The 25,827-nt window shown below is 43.9% G+C and overlaps 1 non-coding gene across 1 annotated transcript; it reads right to left on the reverse strand.

Moving 5' to 3' along the window:
- Positions 1–7,112: 7,112 nt before the first annotated feature.
- On the reverse strand, positions 7,113–7,187 carry Trnap-cgg (transfer RNA proline (anticodon CGG)). Its single transcript has one exon. It is a non-coding gene; the product is annotated as a tRNA-Pro (tRNA).
- Between the last annotated feature and the right edge of the window lie 18,640 nt (positions 7,188–25,827).

Consider the following 25,827-nt stretch of genomic DNA (forward strand, 5'->3'; position numbering starts at 1 on the left):
TGCTCGCAAAACCCATAGCTTCATTTTCATCCAAGAAGAAAAGGACAAGAACAAACCAAAAAACAGAGAAAGAGTCGTATCGGAGATGACATTAAGAAACCTGAGAAAGAATTGACACTAACGAGAGATAAAAATTAGCCTTTAATATAGGAAACAAAGCGCTGCAAACAGAATAAAATTACTGGCTCATGATTTTCGCAGATAGAGGAAGCAATACCAATATCTTAAGTTTCGATGTATTGCAAAATCAAGGAGTTCTAATAAATCAGAATTTATAGAAAGTCTTTAGAGAAAAATAAAATGTATGTCTCGTGAAATATAAGAAGAGTGCCCATTGAAATCGACAAGATATAAGCAATTAATTGCTTTTATGCTGTTTGTCCTTACATTTATGTAACCGTCATCTTGTTGCATCAACGTTAAAATTCATTAAACTTTTTCTGTGTTCAGAGACTCATTTTCAAAGGTAGAGGACACGTAAACGCTTTATACATAACCACCGCAGGAATTTCGTTCGTCATTCATTTCACTCGATGTTCATTTCCCTTTGTCTTCTGGCAGTGCATCTTCGGCTGGCGTCGGAGGAAGTGGACGGATAATTTTATTGTGCAGGAAGCTTCTACTAATCGTTCGATAGTTAGCTCAGGAGCACGGACACTGATATAAAAAAAAGAATTCATTGTATACTGCATTGCATTCTGAGAAGCAAAATCAAATACAAGGTAAAAAAATATTTGTTATAATTTATTTTTAGCTAGCCCGTATCTGAATGCACTCACTATTTTTGTATCAATGTTTATGTTCCAGGCCTTCGTTTATGTTGTGACCATCCGCGTGTAACTGTAAGATGGGGTTCAGACACCTGTAAAAGTTTAGAAGCCATATTTTATTATTTAAATTCGATAGAGCCTAGTATTCAGTCTTCAGCGAAGGCTGCTGCTCTGAGAATTAAATTATTTATTTATTAATAAAGTTATTTGCAATTTAATTTAATCTTGTAACATAAAAATAACGTCAGCTAATTAACGCGTTATTATTAATGAACAACGTTAACTAGAGAGAACTTTAATTAAATAACTTTTATCTCATTTTGTGTGAATATTTCTAAGCGGACGCTACTATGGTTACAGCGTTAACGGTATTATGAGGGTGGGTATCTAAATCTTTTCGCTGTCTTTCGTGGCATTTTGATTAATGTTTGTCGCATAATTTCAAGCTTCTGTATAATTATGCGTGTTTCAAGTAATTGGAATTATGGCGTTTTGTTATTGCTTTATATCTGTTAGAAAAAGATGGTAACTGCAGGCAGTAACGCACAAAATGTGTTTACTACACTGAAAATTCGTATGATTGTTGCGTGTACAGTACTACTGAAAATGAGGACTGGAGTTTAGACGTTATTCAGTAAAAAATATTAAGCAGAGTAGAACTCCAGTCGTCCGGATGACTCGAAACTGGACACGATTTGGGTTGTCAGATATCTAGTTAATTCCATAAATCATGAAAATAGGCCATTTCTTTAAAAAATGCTATATTCATATATGCATACTGCAGTAAAATTAATTTAATGATTACAAAACATGGTTGTTTAGTTTTTGTAGTATATTGTACTTACATACAGTGTCAGATCGTGAACATACCGGTCAGTCAGTTGTTTTGCTGTCTTCAGTCGTTTCTTGTATCCCCTTGATGTTGAGCAGCTGCATATGGTCACACTCAGGCTGCCGCTCCGTACGTGTTAGTGCAGTGTCAAGATACATGAACTCCTCTTCAGCAGATGATCCCGCGTCCTTCTGGCCATCAGTTTCTTCTCTCACAATTTGAATGATTTCATCGTCATTGAGAATTTGGAATCGAAGACCCGAAGAATCACCAATGAGCCACTCATCCATATCCTTTGCAGTGCAATCGGAACATGTAGGAATTTTCAAGAAGAGATTCTTTTGTGTTCAAATAATAGTTAATCCTCTGCCGCTTCTTTTTCTTACTCTTCCTTTTCACGCTTCATGTTTCCATCATCTTTCTGTATACCAGCAGTTTCGATAAGCGAATGGTCCATTGGTTGCCGCAAAGGCGTTACGTTTGTCGTCTGGAAGACTGTTTTGAACCGACCATTTTCCCTACCAAGAAGGCTTTCGGTGGGGTGGGTGCACTGTCCAGAATTAATATCACCTTACTTCCTTCCCTTCCCTACGTCTTTTTGGTATTTTTTTTAAATTCAGTTATGAAAACTGAATAATACCATTCACAAAACAAAACTAGCATTCATCCAGACCTTTGATTCTTGTAAAATATTTTTGAAAGCCCAGGGTTTTTAGATTTTCCTGCTTTGATAGCTTTTCACCAACATATGAGTTTCACAGTCGTGGGAATAGTCAAGTAGTAACATGCAGTCCCCGTGTCTGTGTATATGTTTCTGTCGTATCCTGGAATGTCGGTGTCAGTACAAGCTCGTGGTCTCACAGACCTTTACAATTTTTATCGCTGTTAATTTGCTTCATTTTATAGTGGGAAGTGTTATTAAATGAAGAAGTATCGTTATCAATCATTTTAATATATCTATATAAGAAATTTATATTTTGCCCAAAAGCATTTACACAAAATAGAGATACATAAAAATGAGCTGCTATCAAAATAATACACGTATCCAATGGGAAATTTTGTTGATGCAGTCTTGGCACACAGTAACACAATGTTCAAGGTAAATGTATTTCTTGAAGTTTTTACAAACCTGTCTGGTATTCCTCTTTTTGCATTTGCAATCCACACACCATGCTCGTGAGCGCGCAGTTGATTTCACTTCAAAACTTTTCGCACCACAAAACTCGCCAGTTCTCTCAGTTACCTTTTTTTAACGAAGTTTTTGACATTGCCCTTTGCTGAAGAGGGTCTTGCAGAAGCGCATATGAAAGCTGCGTCAAGAATTCTGTTCTTCTCAGTTGTGCTTTCTTATTTGTGTCGAAATAATTGTAGCATCAAATTCTCTCCTTTTCTTCCTCGTAAGAATATGCCTTGATGCAGTTACAGTATTTACAAAGTACTAAAATAAGGTACCAAGCAAGAAAACGTCTGTTATAACGCTAAACAAATCCTGTACTGCCTACATGGGCACACCGAGCGGGGTGGCGCAGTGGTTAGACACTGGACTTGCATTCGGGAGGACGACGGTGCAATCCCGCGTCCGGCCATCCTGATTTAGGTTTTCCGTGATTTCCCTAAATCACTCCAGCCAAATGCCGGGATGGTTCCTCTGAAAGGGCACGGCCGACTTCCTTCCCAAACCTTTTCTAATCCGATGAGACCGATGACCACGCTGTCTGGTCTCCTTCCCCAAACCAGCCAACCAACCAACCTACATGGGCACACAAGAATGATATAACAATAAACTAACACCAGTGCACGTGGTGGTCGGTGAAAGGCTAGAACTGTTGTAAGCTACTGTAGTTAAAATACCAGATACAACATACCAGAGGACTCACATTATCAATTAAAGATACTGAGAAGATAGCCTCTTGGTAGCGATTGTAAGACATTGTATTAATATGAAAACATTTTCCGTGGGCTCACAGACTACGTGCATACGGGTTAATCCAATGCTAGTTTAAGCGGGACAGTTTCACACCCGAACTTCGCTCTGCTGCCTCATCTCGACAGTGGTCACGCTGAAACGCTCGACAGCTGCCGAACGGATTGGCCTAACCTCCTACCTAGTAATTTTGGTGCATACAGAACAGCAGGAAGAATGTAGTTCGGAGACGGTGGTATGCAGCCTACGGAGTTTAGTACACGGAGCAACAATATTTCGTATCCGGGTGAGTGTCTAGTCGAAGTGAGCTTGGGTAACTGATACGGTTACATCATTTCATGCTGCTTCAACTCCGTGCCTGAATTCATCATTGTAGTTGCCGGCGAGTTGTGGCTCGTCAGTCTCTGAGCAACCCATGATCTGGTGTTCTTAACATGAGGGAAGCCTGGAGAATAGAGTTACAAGGTCTACAGTCGATCGCCCTCCGTATAGAGTCAAGACACCACGGGCGACATACTGCCCCTCGTTGTCTTATTGAAAAAGTAATGTAACTGAGACGCCATAATGTAACGGCTACTGTCCGAATTATCGGTTATTTGACGCCGGTGGTCGTGTGCCCAATGACGCAACATCACGCCGTGTGCTGGGCATGCGATTTGGTAACGTTCGTTCTGTCCAAATCCACACATGGATACGATCATCAAGCAGTGCACAGAACCGGGACATGTCTGAACAGATGGCGTTTTGCAATTCCTCTACGTTGTTGTCGACTGGGTCAGCATGGTCGGTGCTCCTTTTTCTGTTGCCGTGTCAAGAGAAGCTGCAAAAATGGTCACCGAAGACGTCTTCTCACTGTTTTGAAGATACTAGTGTTACTGCCATATGGCCCGTTTCCCAACTCAAGGTACGTGAAGCTGGCTGGACGATCCTGCACAGACAAGCGAACTACTTGTCTGTCCTCTCGCGAGCTGTCGTGTGCGGCCTACGAGATCCTGCATGTCGTTAAACAGGCTCTCCTAACCAATCGATTTCATATTTGCAAGGTAGTCGTGGAATCCTCGTCAACGTGAGAAGTGATTTAGCAGGACGGTAAATTGCAAAATCGATAGGCTACGATCCTGCCATTGTCGAATTGTTTTCTTTGTTGCACGAGACAACCACGATATTCTTACAAGAAACCAGTACTCAAATGCGATTTCTGCACAGGAAACACGCTACGTAACCCTTCCTTAAATGCAGGCTCTAGGTGATATTACCTCTAGTAACACTGTGCGGTTGCGCTGAAATGATAATGGTTTGTATTTCCAAATATGTAGCAGGGGAGAGTGTAGTCACTCGTAACAGTTTTCAAACGTTCGTCTCTAGCAGATGTTAAAAAACATGGAAATAACATGGTATTAAAATTTAAAAATGTTGTGCTACATCAACGAGTAGCTCTAAACGGGTGTACACGTCAAAGAAACAAATGACGACGACGCAAGATGGGAAGACCGCTTGCGGAAAATTATTAAGACGTTAAAGAAAACTCACTTCATTTGCAAATATCGCACGTTCCATGGTAGAAGAACTTCCGAATCAAGATACAAGATAGTGCTTGGCCGACTAAGAATGGATTAACTATCCAGAAGTTATATAAATAGTTTTAGAAACGTATAGGATTTTATTACCATAAAACTGTGTAACTGAAGATTTAACAGTACTGTTGCATAAGCCACAGTGTTTCCCGTAAAAGCCAGTGCTCGAGTAGCCCTGGCTGGTAAAGAGTTTTATCAGTCAGGCAATATTTTCGTAGTAAGTGAGTAAATAACCACACTGCGCTCGTATTTTTTAGTTTAGTGAAAGGCTAGTGATAATATAAGTACGAGATCTTGCATAAAATGAAGCCCTATGTAAGACTGTATGTTGAATTTTTTTATTTGCACGAAGTACGACCAATATTTACATGATATTAAAGGGACCAGTTGCTTTAGCCAGAAGCACGTAACTGCTGAAACATAATTCTGGTCGTGATGTTTGTTATTTCGTACTCGTAACACTTCGAAATCAGAGACCGTGTAATCAGAATGACGGGGTGAATGATTGCTTGCTCTTTGTTTTCGACACTTGTCGGATATTTCAGTTCTTTTTATGTAAACGATGGAGGATCTAACGATATTTTGTTGTGTACTTTATTTTTGAAAGATAATGGTATAATTTGTTGACGTAGCCAGTCCTCAGTTATTGCTCGGTGGAGCATGGCTCGAGTTGTAAAACTGCCACCGGTAAGTGTAGAGTACTTTAGTTTTCCTAGCAGCTTTGGTTGGTTAAGGTAATACTCGCATGACCTCTACGTTGGAGGTGCGACATACCAGTCTCGCGTTACTTCATAGCGATCACTCTCTGTACGCAGGTGATCAGTGTCTTACTAGGTTCCCCTAAAAACCGGAAGTGGTGAATTGTCTAGAAACAATGAGGATAAACAAAGAGCCAGGTAACCCACGGAATATTTTTGTTCCACACAGTTATCCTCCTGTCTGTTACTTAAGGATGAACAGTATTTACAGCAAAATTACAACTGTCAACGCTTAATTCATGTTTTATTCGAAAATGGTTGATCTGTAACCTGTAAAAGAGGGATGTAGCAGTAAAAATAAAGAAAACAGTTCAGATTTATCATATAGCGCTAGAAATTGCAATTTACTCAACAAAAAGGTAAAATAAAAGAAAGACGCAAAACAAAAATAGATCAAACATCGCTTCAACACTTCGTCGAACTTATTTAAAACATGTTTATGTTGTTCATAAATAACTTTCGCATTTATCAGTAAAAACAGGAAACTCTTGGCTTTGATTATGATGAAGAAAATTCTACTGAGTGCAAAAATAACAACAAAAATTAAGTATAATTTCTTACGTTTGTGCAAGTAAACTGCACTTGCATCAAAAGCAATTGCACTGGTTTAGCAGTCAACTGATTTTTATTACTTATGAAATGCCATTTATGTTCTGTAAGGTAATAAAATACATAATGGACTAACACTGAATGATGTGCGATTCTAATACCGTGCAAAACAAACAACCAAACAAAAAAAAAAAACAATGAGAAGTTGTCCGCTCCCACTTTCTTTCTTACATATTCATTTGTTTCTTGCCCTAACAATACTATCAGTAATTCTATCATCTACTACGTCATTTATGTAGTTATGGTAGAGCGCTATTCGAAATCTGGCAGACATCGAAAATCATGTTCCCCTAATTCTTTTGAGATGTTTATTTGGGTCGTCGCTACGTAGGGCATCACACATTATTCTACTTCTGATCCACTGAATACCTTCACTTCGAACGCTTCTATGGAATCTATTTAATATTAAAGGGGTAAATATAGCACAGTGCCCAAGCCCTAGTTGCAGGTCATCTTTCTAACGACTGCCAGGGGCAACAAAAATTTCTCAATGTTTCATACAATTATTAACCGAACCTAAAAATTTTAAATGGTGTCATAATGTAGTCACTATGAGTTATAATCTTACGCTAATAGTTAAAACAGTAAGTCAGATATTAAAGTTAGAAACTGTGTGCAAGAAACTTCCTGGCAGATTAAAACTGTGTGCCGGACCGAGACTCGAACTCGGGACCTTTGCCTTCCGCGGGCAAGTGCTCTACCAACTGAGCTACCCAAGCACGACTCACGCCCCGTCCTCACAGCTTTAATTCCGCCAGCACCTCGTCTCCTACCTTCCAAACTTCACAGAAGCTCTCCTGCGAGTCTCGGTCCGGCACACAGTTTTAACCTGCCAGGAAGTTTCGTATCAGCGCACACTCCGCTGTAGAGTGAAAAAATTTCATTCTAGAAACTGTGTGCATATCTTGACGCACCGTAAGCAACGGCGCGCAAGTAACCCAGACTATATTCATCCAGTATTTGTGAATGGAGCACTTAACGACTTACTCCAAGTAATTTCAGACCTTTTCGAAACTTATTTTCGATTTATTTCATCAATACCGTTAACTCTATTCGCAACACGTTTTGAGGACAGCATCGACATACACTCCTGGAAATGGAAAAAAGAACACATTGACACCGGTGTGCCAGACCCACCATACTTGCTCCGGACACTGCGAGAGGGCTGTACAAGCAATGATCACACGCACGGCACAGCGGACACACCAGGAACCGCGGTGTTGGCCGTCGAATGGCGCTAGCTGCGCAGCATTTGTGCACCGCCGCCGTCAGTGTCAGCCAGTTTGCCGTGGCATATGGAGCTCCATCGCAGTCTTTTAACACTGGTAGCATGCCGCGACAGCGTGGACGTGAACCGTATGTGCAGTTGACGGACTTTGAGCGAGGGCGTATAGTGGGCATGCGGGAGGCCGGGTGGACGTACCGCCGAATTGCTCAACACGTGGGGCGTGAGGTCTCCACAGTACATCTATGTTGTCGCCAGTGGTCGGCGGAAGGTGCACGTGCCCGTCGACCTGGGACCGGACCGCAGCGACGCACGGATGCACGCCAAGACCGTAGGATCCTACGCAGTACCGTAGGGGACCGCACCGCCACTTCCCAGCAAATTAGGGACACTGTTGCTCCTGGGGTATCGGCGAGGACCATTCGCAACCGTCTCCATGAAGCTGCGCTACGGTCCCGCACATCGTTAGGCCGTCTTCCGCTCACGCCTCAACATCGTGCAGCCAGCCTCCAGTGGTGTCGCGACAGGCGTGAATGGAGGGACGAATGGAGACGTGTCGTCTTCAGCGATGAGAGTCGCTTCTGCGTTGGTGCCAATGATGGTCGTATGCGTGTTTGGCGCCGTGCAGGTGAGCGCCACAATCAGGACTGCATACGACCGAGGCACACAGGGCCAACACCCGGCATCATGGTGTGGGGAGCGATCTCCTACACTGGCCGTACACCACTGGTGATCGTCGAGGGGACACTGAATAGTGCACGGTACATCCAAACTGTCATCGAACCCATCGTTCTACCATTCCTAAACCGGCAAGGGAACTTGCTGTTCCAACAGGACAATGCACGTCCGCATGTATCCCGTGCCACCCAACGTGCTCTAGAAGGTGTAAGTCAACTACCCTGGCCAGCAAGATCTCCGGATCTGTCCCCCATTGAGCATGTTTGGGACTGGATGAAGCGTCGTCTCACGCGGTCTGCACGTCCAGCACGAACGCTGGTCCAACTGAGGCGCCAGGTGGAAATGGCATGGCAAGCCGTTCCACAGGACTACATCCAGCATCTCTACGATCGTCTCCATGGGAGAATAGCAGCCTGCATTGCTGCGAAAGGTGGATATACACTGTACTAGTGCCGACATTGTGCATGCTCTGTTGCCTGTGTCTATGTGCCTGTGGTTCTGTCAGTGTGATCATGTGATGTATCTGACCCTAGGAATGTGTCAATAAAGTTTCCCCTTCCTGGGACAATGAATTCACGGTGTTCTTATTTCAATTTCCAGGAGTGTATATCACTGAAGATATCTGCAAAATTGTATCCATATCTGACACATAATTCAGGCGATACGACGTCTTATGCATGAGGGTTATATTCGAGAGGATTACTGGTCTTAACTATTGTGCCACGTCGGTCACCGGACAAAAAGAGCGATTTCCGACAGTCTAAAAAAGAAGAAGAAAAAGGAAGTTTCCTGTTTAGGACACTCAAGACGTCGTACCGATGAACTGCGTACTCGGCTGAAGTTCATGGACACGTGTTGTGTGGTTGAGTGGGCTCCCGCGCTTCTAATAGCACGAGAGACGGTCTTGACTGTGGTAGTACGGGTCTCGGATAACACGCGCAACCCGAGACCCTGTCGGTCGCCGGGTGGGCGTGGGGTTGTGAGGTGCGCGGCCCTGCTAGAGCTTCGTCTCTGCGCTGCCGCCACCTGCCGTGGACCAGAGAAGCCCCGCGGAAGCGCTTAAGCCGCGCGGCTAATCCACCGCCCGGCGCCAGAGCGCCTCGCCGCCGCCAGATGCTCGCTACAACACCTGCCACGCGACTGCAGCGTCTCTCTGCTATCTGCTCTCGCGGGTTCTCTGTATGTGGGTACGTAATTTTGGGAGTGATATTTATGGAAAGCTATTGATCAACCACGGAAGAAGAAAATAGGAAGATTAGTGTTTAACGTCGTGTTGACATTGGCGTTATGAGAGATGGGCACAAGCTCGGATTGTTTTTCTCTCGGGATGGAGAGTTAATCAGCCCTTTCGAAACATCCATTCCTGCATTTGCCTGGAGAGATTTAGTAAAATCACATGAAATTTAAATTTGGAAGGCAGGTGGCGGATCTGGGGTAGTTATGCCCCCGAGTACGAATCCAGTGTGCTAACCACTTTTAAGGTCTTATTTTTTTATTCTGTTATTTAATGAGCGTTTTATAATGTGATTATTATTATTAATTGATTTTATTTAAGATTTGGTTTAGCGATTCCTTTTTACTGTTTCCGCCTTTTATTTAAATTGAGTCATTTTAATTATATTTGCGGTGGTTATGAACTCTACACACCTGACACTCCTTTTGATTTTATTTGTATTTATTTTCTTCAATGCCATGAAACATAGATTACTTCCTTAATGGCGGCTTCCAACAATCTCCTCTCCATCCGACATAAAACATCTCTCTTCCAATGCCCAACATGGAATAATTATCTCTTTGCCGTAGCTTAATACAGTCTGTATATCTTTGTTATCGAGTTCGCACGGAGGTGCTTAATGTTTATTTATCAGATGTTCAGATGTGTGTGAAATCTTATGGGACTTAACTGCTAAGGTCATCAGTCCCTAAGCTTACACACTACTTAACCGATATTATCCTAAGGACAAACACACACACCCATGGCCAAGGGAGGACTCGAACCTCCGCCGGGACCAGCCGCACGGTCCATGACTGCAGCCCATTAGACCGCCCGGCGAGTATTTATCACTCGCGCATGTATTTTACATTTATCGTCGTATTAATAATGCGTTGCACCACTCTGCCACCTCGTTCAGTGAGGAAGGAAGTTCGCTATGGTCGAAAAGTATTGCACAAACGATTTTTAGTGTCCGCGTGAGTTTTCAGCCACATTTTAGGCCCAGTATTGGACTCGACTGATGGCATCCACCTTTCCCGCATTTATCCTGTATTCGACGATCAGCAATAGAATACACAGAAAGGCTCAGGCCTTCGATGAAAAATATGTAATGTACCGAACAAATGGTTCAAATGGCTCTGAGCACTATGGGACTCAACATCTTAGGTCATAAGTCCCCTAGGACTTAGAACTACTTAAACCTAACTAACCTAAGGACATCACACACACACCCACGCCCGAGGCAGGATTCGAACCTGCGACCGTAGCAGTCCCGCGGTTCCGGACTGCAGCGCCAGAACCGTTAGACCACCGCGGCCGGCAATGTACCGAACAGAGAGCAAATTTCCAATAAGATTTAAATCAAGAAGAAGCTTCATCAACTATATGGACATATGACCTCTAGAATAGTATCCACCACAAGAATATGAACCAGCCAGTATTCAACTGGACTCGGAAATTGGGAGGACTTTCCAACAGACGAGGAACAGGTGTTGCGCTACGAAAGACAAACCTATCGAGGTGGAGGACTACAAGATGACAGCGACATTTTCTGTGACTGTTGAGATGCAGGATAAGGAGTAGACTATAGATTGTCCAGCCCGCCACGAGGTCCTCTCTTGTGCTGACCTTTTCATGTGAGAGCAGCACTTGTAACCAACGTCCGCTATTATTTATTGGGGATATTCCAACCTCTATCTGTTTTACATGTTTTGCACTCCACAACTCCCTCTAATACGATGGAAGTTTTTCCCTGATGTCTTAACAGATGTCATATCAAAATGGTTCAAATGACTCTGAGCAAAATGGGACTTAACTTCTGAGGTCATCAGTCCCCTAGAACTCAGAACTACTTAAACCTAACTAACCTAAGGACACCTAAGGACACATCCATGCCCGAGGCAGGATTCGAACCTGCGACCGTAGCGGTCGCGCGGTTCCAGACTGTAGCGCCTAGAACCGCTCGGCCACTCCGGCCGGCTAGATGTCATAACATTCAGTTCTTTGTTCTTGTCAGTATTCTCCGTATATTCTGCTGAAAACCTCCTGTTGGGCCCAGTCTTGTACAGGCATCTGAATCACTTAAAACTTTCGCCGTAAAAATGTAAATGAGCGTATGGCATCTTTGGCCGGGAGGCCCCTAGTTGGGGACGTTCGGCCGCCAAGTGCAAGTCTTATTACATTCGACGCCACATTGGGCGGCTTGCGCGCCGGTAATGAGGATGAAATGATGATGAGGACAAGACCACACCCAATCCCTGGAGTAAATCTCCAACCCGGCCAGGAATCGAACCCGGGCCCGCTTGCATGGGGGCGAGCATGTTACCACCCAGCTAAGCAGGCGGACAGTTGCACCGCAAATATTGTGGAAATGGAAAGTCCTATTTGTGTACGGTTGTCACAGATACCACACATATTTCGGAAATGAAGATTGCTATTGATGTGCGGTTTTCACAGAATGGATTAGTAATTGCTCCCCCCCCCCCCCCCCCTCCCCAGCCGTCGCTTGTCTCATTTTGTTATGTTGCCTAAGTGTTACACTGCCACTTGCACGTAACTGACTGAAGACACTGATAAGTAATTGCCGAGGTGGTTCACGTCTATTTGGGATATCTTTCCACATACTCCATACAAGAACGAACTGCATTCTTACTACACTCTCCATACACCATAACCATGTCGACTTTTTCTGCATTGATAAATCCCGTCGTCCACTCAATCACTCGGACTGTCACACACTAACTGACTAGCAAGTCACAGTGCTCTGAAGGAAAGGAGAAGCACATTGCAAACAAATCTAACAACAGTGCACCTAGCAATGGCACAAACAAGTGTCAGTGTGGAAACTTTTGAAAATACAATATCTTGTAAACGACTCTCACTAGAATCCTGCAACAAACTCCACAAATTAGCTCTGTCTTTAGTTTGCTAATGCCAATAGACATTATTACATTTAAAGACGTGCATGTTTGCACTAAAATTACACTTTCTAAGTAGTACTACATTCAATTGACTGACTAACAAATCAGCCCCTGACTACCGCCATTGATGCATATTTTCCGCTGTGCAGGAGGTCGAGTGTTTAAGTATGGACGCAAAACGGGTAGTCAGTGCTGACAAGTGTAGTAAGTGTAGTCCACTTAGTGGAGCTGTACGACTGCGCAGAAAACATCAGGTCTCAATTTTTTGATTTGTTTGTGGGAAGACTGATGCAGAAAAAAAAAAACAACCAACGCTTACACTGATGTCCACATATAAACATATCCGTACTCATACCTCTTACACCAGGGGCGACCAAGATTGTGGCTCACAGGCCATGCCCGGGCACTAGTGCCAAAGCACTCGGCCTCGCCTGCCATTTCCCTCACCGCCCCGCCACGCTGTCTGAAAGGAAGGAGGGTGACGAGGGGAAAACTGTGAACACGCCACGTTTAAAAGGCAGTGTAGCCGCACTGTATATGACTTTTCTATTTGATTTATCAACAACACAAATTATATACACAACAATTTTTGTGTATTATTTAATTACCAATCTTTAAACATGGAAACAGAAAAGATTGTAACAAATACAGAGGTATCTCTTTAATCAGCGTTGTGGGTAAAATCTTCTCAGGTATTGTTGAAAGGAAAGTGCGAGTATTAGTTGAGAACCAATTGGATGAAAATCAGTGTGGGTTTAGGCCTCTTAGAGGTTGTCAGGACCAGATCTTTAGCTTACGGCAAATAATGGAGAAGTTTTATGAGTGGAACAGGGAATTGTATCTATGCTTTATAGATCTAGAAAAGGCATATGACCGGGTTCCTAGGAGGAAGTTATTGTCTGTTCTACAAGATTATGGAATAGGAGGCAAACTTTTGCAAGCAATTAAAGGTCTTTACATGGATAGTCAGGCAGCAGTTAGAGTTGACGGTAAATTGAGTTCATGGTTCAGAGTAGTTTCAGGGGTAAGACAAGGCTGCAACCTGTCTCCACTGTTGTTCATATTATTTATGGATCATATGTTGAAAACAATAGGCTGGCTGGGTGAGATTAACATATGTGAACACAAAATAAGCAGTCTTACATAAGCAGTCTTAGTTGTGATGGCAGATTCGATTGAAAGTTTGCAAAGTAATATTTCAGAGCTAGATCAGAAATGTAAGGACTATGGTATGAAGATTAGTATCTCCAAAACGAAAGTAATGTCAGTGGGAAAGAAATATAAACGGATTGAGTGCCAAATAGGAGGAACAAAGTTAGAACAGGTGGACGGTTTCAAGTACTTATGATGCATATTCTCACAGGACGGCAACATAGTGAAAGAACTGGAAGCGAGGTGTAGCAAAGCTAATGCAGTGAGCGCTCAGCTACGATCTACTCTCTTCTGCAAGAAGGAAGTCAGTACCAAGACTAAGTTATCTGTGCACCGTTCAATCTTTCGACCAACTTTGTTGTATGGGAGCGAAAGCTGGGTGGATTCAGGCTACCTTGTCAACAAGATTGAGGTTACGGATATGAAAGTAGCTAGGATGATTGCAGGTACTAGTAGATGGGAACAATGGCAGGAGGGTGTCCACAATGAGGAAATCAAAGAAAAACTGGGAATGAACTCTATAGATGTAGCAGTCAGGGCGAACAGGCTTAGATCGTGGGGTCATGTTACACGCATGGGAGAAGCAAGGTTACCCTAGATTCAGCAGTAGAGGGTAGGAGGAGTCGGGGCAGACCGAGGAGAAGGTACCTGGATTCGGTTAAGAATGATTTTGAAGTAATAGGTTTAACATCAGAAGAGGCACCAATGTTAGCACTGAATAGGGGATCATGGAGGAACTGTATAACGGGGGCTATGCTCCAGACTGAACGCTGATCAGTCTTAAATTATGATGATGATGATGATGATGATGATGATGGTGTATCGAAGAAACAATATAATTGTCACCTGGCACGAACTGTCGGCACACAGACACAGACAATGCATAGAGTTTCGCACACAGGTTGCCAAGTAATCGTGACTTGCGTAGTTTCATAATCGAAGAAAGGTCTTTCGCACAAACATGTCAATCTAAATGTTGTAACATACTTGCAGCCTCATTATAGAGTCTTGGAAACTCTACCTGAGGAAAGCAAAGTAAACGTCCTGTCATTACAGCTGGAATTACCTTGCAGGTCAGTCACTTGCATCTGCACATGCACAGGGGCTCTTTGAACTGAAATGGTTAACGGTCTCAAAAACAGCTCGGAAAAAAAAATGTGACAGCAGTATGAAACCTTTATAAAACCATCCTTATGATTTTTTCAAGGCCAGAATAAATTCTCCAGTCGCCTCGTTTTCTTTAACGCTAGTGAGCATAGGGAAGTAGACTGTCTTTGTCATCTGATCTGTCCCTTCTACAACGTGATTTTCTTTTTAAATGGCACTACATAGAATCAGAAAGAAGGTATCTAGCAATTTCTTACTATGGACAGTGTGCAGTCAAATGCAATATGTGCAGCTCATTTCGGGTGCTCTGATTTTCGTTCCTGCACTCCTTTTTCCTTTATAAATGCAACAATAGCATGTTTTAAATCTGAGAAACGTTCCAGGCATGCTCCTTCACCTAACCAACTTGACTTAGCGTACTTTGCAGTAATCTATAAAGTTTCCATACTCTTAGTTCAGTTGCACTGAAAACTGTTGCAAGTGACGCTGTAATAATTTGTGAGACTCCAAAAATTTTCCTATTCGTACCACCAATTTCTTCACCTGATAAAAGCCCAAGTGCTTCTTGATGTCCAGAAAATTGAATCCCGTCTGTCGATCTTTGTAATTTTTTACTTTTTTATTGTTAACTAAAACTTTAAATTATTTTTGCATGGTACTGTAACTTCGGTTCTTAGCAAATTTGCACTATGATTTTAAAGGATTGTTACGACTGGTCGCTAGACTGCCTCTTTCCGAGCAAATTGTCGTTGGACCTGTGAACGTCTTTCGTACCACGAAGAAACATCGAAGGGTAAAAAACGCTGATACCACGATTCTGCCAAAATCAGGCAGTTGTGACGACCGAAAAATCTTTTATGTGAATGTGGCCGCAGCTAATTGGGACAGAATATTCTTGCCATTTTCTAACCCTGTAGTGAACACCAATGGCACACAATGTATCGATACTTACAAATATCAGCTGTTGCCGAGCACGACCTTAACACAAAATGTTGTTGTAGCCATTACAGACTGTAGCCTATGCTTCCAACTAATAGGATCCAGTCATTCAGGAGGTCATGGAAACAATTTTAACAGAAATACGGGATACTAATTTGGAAGAGCATAGAGGCGGCCACTTCACACTGAGAAACAGCGTAGGAAGATGTCCTATATTGTTCACTGAGGTAGAAATGACGCTGCAGTGACTTATCAACGTTTTCACCAATGTATCCTCTTGTCGCAGGACTACGACATCTATGTGACAAAATCAAGCTTTTGCGGATGATGCGGTTATCTACAAGGAACTACTATCTGAAGGAAGCTGCATAAATATTCAGTAAGATGTTGATAAGATTTCAAAGTACTGCAGAGATTGGCCACTTGCGCTAACTGTTCAGAAATGTAAAATTTTGCACTTCACAAATAGAAAAAAAAAGTAGTATCCTATAACTACAATATCAGTGAGCCACTGTTGGAATCTGGCAATTCATACAAATACCTGGCTGTAACATTTCGTAAGGACATGAAATGGAATGATCACGTAGGTTCAGTCGTGGGTAAAGCAAGAGGTATACTGCGGTTCATTGATGGAATACTAGGGAACTGCAATCAGTCTACAAATGAGATTGCTTAAAAATCACTTGTGCGACCGGTTCTAGAATATTTCTCAAGTATGTGGAACCTGTACCAGACAGGATTAACAGGGGATATTGAACATGTTCAGGGAAGGGCGCATTATCTGGACTTGTCATAAACGCAGTGTCCATCTTGCTGGAGGCTGTGTCATTGTAGCATCGATTACAAATGTAGTTCATGCATGATGGCGCACCAGCACACTTTCGTTACAATGTGCCCTTACAACTGACGCAGACATTTCAAAATGGTTCAAATGGCTCTGAGCACTATTTGACTTAACTTCTGAGGTCATCAGTCCCCTAGAACTTTGAACTACTTAAACCTGACTAACCTAAGGACACCTAAGGACAGGATTCGAACCTGCGACCGTAGCGGTCACGCGGTTCCAGACTGAAGCGCCTAGAACCACTCGGCCACTCCTGCCGGCATACCTATAAATGTCAGAAATGTAAAGCATAAGAAATGGCATTATTTGCCTGTCAACGTGCCACTGTGTCTTCTTCATAAGAGACTCTGCTGCTCATCCTTCTACCCAACATTTAAGGCACAGAAATAAGTATAGAAAGGTGAAAGTAGCGGATAGAGCCAATGGAACGGCTCACATAGAGACGTTTCACATTTTGCTATTACAGTGAAGAGCAAAAGAAACTGGAACACCTGCCTAATATCGTGTAGGGCCCCCGCGGGTACGCAGAATGCCGCAATACGACATGGCATGGACTCTACTAACGTCTGATGTAGAGCTGGAGGGGATTTATACCATGAATCCTGCAGGGCTGTCAATAAATCCAGTACGAGGGGTTGGGGATTTCTTCTGAACAGCATGTTGTAAGGTATCCTACATATGCTCAACAGTGTTCATGTGCCGGCCGAGCGGTTCTAGGCGCTTCAGTCCGGAACCTCGTGGCTGCTACGGTCGCAGGTTCGAATCCTGCCTCGGGCATGGATGTGTGTGATGTCATTAGGTCAGTTAGGCTTCCGTAGTTCTAAGTCTAGTGGAGTGATGACCTCAGATGTGAAGTCCCATTGTGCTTAGAGCCATTCGAACGATTTGAATGTTCATGTCTGGGGAGGCTGGTGGCCATCGGAAGTGTTTGAACTCAGAGGACTGCTCTTGGAGCCATTCTGTAGCAATTCTAGAGGTGAAGGATGTGGCGTTGTCCTCCTGGAATTGCCCAAATCCGTCGGAATGGAAATTTTGGAAATTTGTGGTAAGTTCCTATGAGACCAAATTGCTGAGGTCATCGGTCCCTAGGCCTACACTCTACTTAATCTAACTTAAACTAACTTACACTAAGGGCAACATACACACACTTGCCCGGTGGAGGACTCGAACCTCCAACGAGGGGAATCTTGTGAACCGTGGCGAGGCTCCCTAGACCGCGTGGCTACCCCGCGGCGTCCGTCGGAATGCGCAATGGACATGAACGGATGCGGATGATCAGACAGGATGCTTATGTACTTTTCGCCTGTCAGAGTCGTATCTAAACGTATCAGGAGTCCCATATCACTCCAACTGCATACGCCCCATACCATTACAGAGCCTCCACCAGCTTGAAGAATCGCCTGGCCCAGGCTAGGCGTAAATCTTTGTGTCGTGCAGTCAGCAAAAGTACACGAGTAGGCCTTCGGCTCTGAAAGCCCATATCGAAGATGTATCGTTGAATGGTTCGCACGCTGACACTTGTTGGTAGCTCAGCAATGAAATCTGCAGCAATATGCGGAAGGCCTGCACTTCTGTCACGCTGAATGATTCTCTTCAGTGGTCGTTGGTCCCGTTCTTGCAGGATCTTTTTCCAGCCGCAGCATTGTCGCAGATTGGACGTTTTACGAGATTGCTGATATTCACATTACACACGGGAAATGGTCGTTCGGGAATATCCCCACTTCATCGCTGTGTCCCATCACTCATGCACCGACATAACTCCACTTTCAAACTCTCTTAAATCTTGATAACCTGCCACTGTAGCGGCAGACACTTGTTGTCTTATATAGGCGTTGCCGACCGCAGCGCCGTATTCTTCCTGTTTATACATATTTATATTTGAATACGCATTCCTATACCAGTTTCTTTTGCGATTCAGTATATAAGTTTCATGCCAACGCTACAGTCACAAACATAGTCACCATTACGTCCTCAGCAACATGAAAACACCGTAGGCCACAAGATGTTAGTTTTCATCTAACGCACGCGTCGCAGCTGGTTAGTAGCGCCTTGCGGTGCACCTCGTCTTGTTTTGACGATAACACGATACGAGAAACGTGGCGAGGGCTGCAGCGTATTGGCCAGATAGCGCGGACCAGCCGCGCCGTTCTCAGGGCGTCTGCGTGTATTTTGTCAAGCAGCCGTGACAGGCGGCCAGATAAACACGCCGGCCCGGCCTCTCTGTGGGGGCCTCGTCTGCAGCCGAGAGCCCAAGGCGGAGGCGGCGGGGGCGGCGTTTTTGGACGCGCAGCCACGCACAACCACCTGCTGCGTCGCGCCTTTGTGTACAAAAAGCTCGGCTTCGGCTTCGGTTTCGTTTACCAGGCGCATGACGAGAAAACATGAAGACGTCACTGTGGTGTAAGGTAGCCTGGGTAAACGTTTTCTTCGCGTCTTAGGAGCAAAAGCTGATGTCTTGCTCCGCCACTGGCCAGTAGTGGCTGTTGCAGCTCCATGAAACGACTTCTTTGTCTGAAGCTATTAAACAGTGGTTCCCAACCTGGGGGTAATTACACCTGAGCGGTAAAAAGTAAACCATTTAATTCTGTTTCAGTCACGAAACTAAATTATTTACAAAAGATCATTACTATTATCGCAATTTTGTAAGACTATAATATTGATTATATAAATTATCAGTAACTACTTTTTCCCAATTAGTAGCATAACGCTGTGGAGATTAGAGGTTGTTCACATGGGCCACCCACTACACGCATATGTTGTGCTTTGTCCCGTATATTGCTGAAGATAAAAGTGACACTTATACGTAACAAATGCTACATATCTCAAGAATATGTAGATAGTACCCGCAGTAGTCCAGGAACTGCTTCATTACTCGCTTCGAGACAGCTAAATGAATTAACTGACAGCACGACACAGCATTGACTGCATAAGGCTACTATAATGCTGTACACAGTTTCATTTCATTATTATTATTATTATTATTATTATTATTATTATTATTATTATTATTATTATTATTAGAGTCGCTAGACACAAAACATTAACAGCCTGATGTCATCCAATTTCTGCCAGTTCAGAAGTAGGAAGTGTAGCATTCAAGTGATTTACAAACAGTAAGTATAGTGCACTCATCTGAGTCTGTTTGATTTTAAATGGGGTTGCAGTGTCAGGTAAAGCAAGTGCAGCAATGGAGAGGAGTAATGCAGGGGAAGTATGTTTAGTAACAAGTGTCTAACCTCACTGTGGATAGTTAGCTTTCTAATCTGAGAAGCAGTTGTGCGTAGCCCTCCAAATTGCTTTATCATTCTGTGGTGTCACCGCCAGATACCACACTTGCTAGGTTGTAGCCTTTAAATCGGCCGCGGTCCGTTACTATACGTCGGATCCGCGTGTCGCCACTATCAGTGATTGCAGACCGAGCGCCGCCACACGGCAGGTCTAGAGAGACTTCCTAGCACTCGCCCCAGTTGTACAGCCGACTTTGCTAGCGATGGTTCACTGACATATTACGCTCTCATTTGCCGAGACGATAGTTAGCATAGCCTTCAGCTACGCCATTTGCTACGACCTAGCAAGGCGCCATTACCAGTTACTATTGATGCTGTAAAACATGTACCGTCAAGAGCGATGTTCACCCATTATGGATTAAAAGTTAAGTATTCCAGCAGCTACGTACGTTTTTTTGCTAGTCTCATTTCCTTGTCCTGTTCCAGACCTCACGCCAGCCTGCGTGAGCTTAAACGCGTGCCTTTCGGCTTCCTCATAGTGGGTTGGCTGTCTTGCCAATCCACAACACATTCATTGTAAAACACACACACACACACACACACACACAGTTAATATCATACATTTTTCACATCTTTCATCGTTTTTAAAAGTAAAGTGGTCCAGTAAAACTCTTCCATTCTACAGTTTAGTTAGGTGCTAAAGTTGGTGATGATGTGGAAGACGGCGGGATGATGGCAACACACGAAAGGGGAATGGAGGGGGAGGTGGGTGGAGGTACTAGCTGATTTCTAACTGTGCTCAGGGGTAATGGTCTAAGAAAGGTTAGAAACCATTGTGTTAGACCGACTTCATACGTTTGTTGAACGGTGCATTTGCAGCGGTTGGATCGTTTGTTTACCTTGGTTCCTTACTGAGGCAGATTGTTTTGTTTCTATTGTGTACCGTTTCGTACACAACGGTAAGGAGAGGTGGGCTATAGAGTGGTGCAGTAGGTCTAGCCGTCGGGGAAGCTGGACAGGAGATGAAAAGATTAGCGAACAGAAGTATTACTTAACTTATAGCTTTCTCCAAGCGTTGCGAAGAAACTGTACAAAAGAACAAATAGCAAATAAGTCTAGCAGTTACAAGAAACAAAGAGCGTCGTGAAGCGTGTGGCTCCCACTACTAATGCAGTAGCGACTGTCCAAAGCTGACTAAGCGTGAAGAGCCGCCGGCCATCCTATGTTGTGATGGCGGAGGGCGTTCGTAGTCGGAGTCGCTGAAGGCGTGGCTGATCGGCTGTGCATCACTGGATCCTCGGCTAACCGCGCGAACACTGTCAGTGTCTGTCGGAAACGTGCGTTTCTGTTGTCAGCTGTGGTATCGATCTGTGGTATAGTCTGTCTGTAAACTCAAGAGCGAGCAGTGCTTTTGGTGGGGGAAGCGGCCTTTCCCAGAAGAACCCTGCCACTGGCCTACAGGGGCACCCAAAATCAGTTGCCCGTTACCTGCCTAGCGATGTAGATCAGCGAGCAGTGATACACGTCGTTCTGTTCGTGCGATCTTAATTGCCAGTGTCAGACAGTTAATTTTGTATGCTTACTGATATACTTCGGAATCCGGAAGTGATGGATAATCGCCCTGCATTGCAAGAAAATGTGCAGAATATGGAGATGAGGAGGTATTTATGGAATAACGAGCGTTCGATTGTCTGTAATGTTACATCATCATGTGTTAAAGAGGCGGCACAAAAGAACTATGGGCTAATATTACCAGTCCCAATCAGAGGGCTGCAATTTATGCAAACGTCAGCCTCGACACAATAGGACACATAAGGAAGAAACGCGAAAATAAACCGCGTGGTTTACTGGAACCGCCACGAAGGAAAACTGATAATTTTGGGAGGAAACTCTTCGTTATAGGCAGTTTCACAAAATCGGTCATTCGACAAACGATGGACTTTCACATAAACCAAAAAATAATGACGACATTATGGACATTACTTATTGCCGTCAAAAAAAAAAAATCTGTTTTCTTTGGCAGAAGGATGTTTTACGTAAGACACAGCGTAAAATGGGATTTACCTGGAAATTTCTAGCTTTTAATACAAACATAAAGTAAGAACAAGGCTTAAATTCTACAGATTGATTGCACCATACGGGGTTAATTTTACGAATAGCAGTAGAGGGTACATACATTCACATGAACAGGCATTCGGTTCTGTATTTGTAGCAGAATCCTGACTTCCGTTCCTACGTTAATATTACTTACTCTATAATGTTGTGTTTCGGAAGAAGCTATCGTTTTTGGATTCATTATGGTCTTAACGCATTTGTCTAAAAATAAACGCTGCCAAGACGTATCTGTACACGGCGTCGACAAAAATTTAAAACGCGCGCCGCGGCAGGACCGGTACTAAGTTGTGAAACAGCCTGTAGAAGCGCCTCGTGACGTAGCTGGGTAGGCAGAGTGGGGACTCGCTCGCTCGCTCTTTAGTTTACCGACAGACTATACCACACTTTATGCCTTTTTAAGTCAACAGGTTTCCACTGAATGTATCTTCTCAGGTGTACACGTCATCCTTGCATAAACAATCGTGCGGACTGAAATTTAATGTCAGGTTAAGATTGTTTACCAGACTGGGATTCGAAGTGGGAAACTTGACTTTCACAGGCAATGCTCTTTTAATCGTACATCCATATTTAAACTGGATGAAGGTGGGACACAGCTGGCATAATTTTCATTAAAAATGAAATCCCTCCAGCTGTGCTTAAGATTTTTTATTTACTTCGTTACTAGTTTCGACGTTGCGACAACGCCATCTTCAGCCCCGTACACTTTGATGAAATCATTTGTGTGTGGCTCAGTCCAGAAGTCCACGGTGAGACCAACACGTGCTCCACATGGATGGCGTGCAGTCACAAAGTGTAAGGGCCTGAAGGTAGCGTTGACGCAACGTCGAAACTAGTAGCGAAGTAAATAATATATCTTAAGTACAGCTGCATGAATTTCATTTGTAATAAAAATGCTCTTTTCTGTCACATATTTCAATCATCACGGATGTATTCCTGAATATTTTTCAGGAGTAGGACTCAGGGGGGAATGAAAAATTCGGAAACTTAAATAGCTCAGGCGCTATAAGCATTACATGTCATACCAAAGGTTCCTGTTTCGCTTCTCGTACCTGCAGTGTGAAAGATTGATTCTGGAGACTATTACCGATTTTCCTACTATCCTGCAAGCACATTTACTGGAATTACACCCAGATACAGGCCACCAGCATTTGAAAGTTTCGTCAGGTTTCGATATGTCTGTTAACAACATTTTTCGTCAGTCAGATCCATTCTGGCTTCGCGACACTCTTCCACTCGATTCAGTACCTCTTCGCTAGTTACCCGCTCTGTCCTCTAACGACTTACATTCTTTCCTCGCAGTACAATTCAAAACCTGCTATTCTCTTCTTGTCCGTACCAGTGATTATCTACGTTTCACCCCTACATAAAGATACACTCCAGGCAAATATCTTAGGAAAAAATTTACTACAAATTTAAATTATATTAGACGTTAACATATAACTCTTTTTCTGGAAAGCTTTTGTTGCTATTGCCAGTGCGCATTTTGTATACGCTTTTCTACTTGCACCGTCGGCAGTTCTGCTGCGCAAATGGAAAAGCTCGTCTACTATTATGAAACTTAAAGCAGTGAGGACCGGGCGGGAGTCGTGCTTCGGTGGCTCAGATGGTAGAGCACTTGCCCGCGAAAAGCAAAGGTCCCGAGTTCGAGTCTCGGTCGGGCACACAGTTTTAATCTGCCAGGAAGTTTCATATCAGCGCACACTCCGCTGCAGAGTGAAAATCTCATTCTCGTCTACTATTATTTCGAGTATCTCATTTCCTTTTCGTGTTCTCTCAACATCACCTGATTCATTTCTACTGTATTCCATTATCTACGTTTCACTTTTGTTTATGTTCTTCATATGACCTCGTTTCAAGGCGATATCACTTCCTACCAAATTTCAATTTTTAAATGCCGTGTGACTAGGGCCTCCCGTCGGGTAGACCGTTCGCCGGGTGCCAGTCTTTCGATTCGACGCCACTTCGGCGACTTGCGCGTGGATGGGGATGAAATGCTGATCATTAGGACAACACAACACCCAGTCCCTGAGCGGAGAAAATCTCCGACTCAGCCGGGAATCTAACCCGGGCCCTTAGGATTGACCGTTTGTCGCGCTGACCACTCAGTTACCGGGGGCGGACAAGGCTACGTATGGCGCCGCCACTTATAGAAATTTCATGAAACTAAGCCCAATGCTGTCTCTGACAAAATTGCAGTATCATCGGCACGCTTTAAAATTTCCATTTATTCTCCGTGAACTTCAATTCATTTTACAAATACACTGATGAAAAAAACAAATCGCAACACCGAGGAGTTGAACGAAATAAACGAAGTCTGAAGCCGTGTTTCTACATCTGAAAGATGATGTCTATTCAGATTTCGCGCCACTTGCATAAGAGTGACGCTAGTAGTGCCACTGTGGGGATGTAAATCAGGTCTGCTTTAAATGCACGCTGTAATAGCCGTGCGCGTTAGTTACCTTTGAGACTGGACGTGGTAAGCTGACGTTAGTCAAGAATGCCTTAAAGAGGACACAGACTCCATTATCACCAGCACACTTTCGAATGAGGTCATGTAACAAGGCTACGAGAATCTGGATGTTCCTTCTGCGATACTGCAGAAACACGTGGCAAGAATGTAGCCACTGTTCATGACTGCTGGCAGCGGTGGTCAGGAGAATGTACGGTCCCAAGAAGACCAACTCCGGACGGTCGCTTGGCACTGCCGAGAGAGAAGACCAACATGATGGCGTTTGGCTCTGGCGCATGGCACTGCATCTGCAGCAGCAATTTGGAACGACAGTGACAAAACAAATTGTAAAATCGATTACTTCAATGACATCTCCGAGCGAGACGCCCTGTAAATGTGCATTCCACTGACCCCAAACCACCACCATTTGCGACTTCAGCGGTGTCAAGCGATAGCTCATTGGAGGGCAGGCTGGAGGTCTGTTTCTTTTCTCTTGAAAACTGATTCTCCCTCGGTGCCAGTGATGGTCGAAGTTAGTTGACGGCCAGCAGCCATTCTGCCTGTGTGCTATACCAACACCGACTCAAAGGAAGGCCTCGGCGCTTGTTCGTGACGTCACGTCAGCTAGGCACGGCGAACGCCAGGTCTGTTGCAGGCAGAAGCGCCTGGGCGTGCTTATCACTATAAATCTCTTATTTTTGGACAAAATGTTTGGTATTGTTTTGGATTCTGCAGTTTTATTTAGAGAAAGATTTTCTTACTATCGTAAAGCTACAGGGTGTTTCAAAAATGACCGGTATCTTTGAAACGGCAATAAAAACTAAACGAGCAGCGATAGAAATACACCGTTTGTTGCAATATGCTTGGGACAACAGTACATTTTCAGGCAGACAAACTTTCGAAATTACAGTAGTTACAATTTTCAACAACAGACGGCGCTGCGGTCTGGGAAACTCTAAAGTACGATATTTTCCACATATCCACCATGCGTAGCAATAATATGGCGTAGTCTCTGAATGAAATTACCCGAAACCTTTGACAACGTGTCTGGCGGAATGGCTTCACATGCAGATGAGATGTACTGCTTCAGCTGTTCAATTGTTTCTGGATTCTGGCGGTGCACCTGGTCTTTCAAGTGTCCCCACAGAAAGAAGTCACAGGGGTTCATGTCTGGCGAATAGGGAGGCCAATCCACGCCGCCTCCTGTATGTTTCGGATAGCCCAAAGCAATCACACGATCATCGAAATATTCATTCAGGAAATTAAAGACGTCGGCCGTGCGATGTGGCCGGGCACCATCTTGCATAAACCACGAGGTGTTCGCAGTGTCGTCTAAGGCAGTTTGTACCGCCACAAATTCACGAAGAATGTCCAGATAGCGTGATGCAGTAATCGTTTCGGATCTGAAAAATGGGCCAATGATTCCTTTGGAAGAAATGGCGGCCCAGACCAGTACTTTTTGAGGATGCAGGGACGATGGGACTGCAACA

Source organism: Schistocerca cancellata, chromosome 2 (genome assembly GCF_023864275.1).
Source record: "Schistocerca cancellata isolate TAMUIC-IGC-003103 chromosome 2, iqSchCanc2.1, whole genome shotgun sequence".
NCBI classification, from domain to species: Eukaryota; Metazoa; Arthropoda; class Insecta; order Orthoptera; family Acrididae; genus Schistocerca; species Schistocerca cancellata.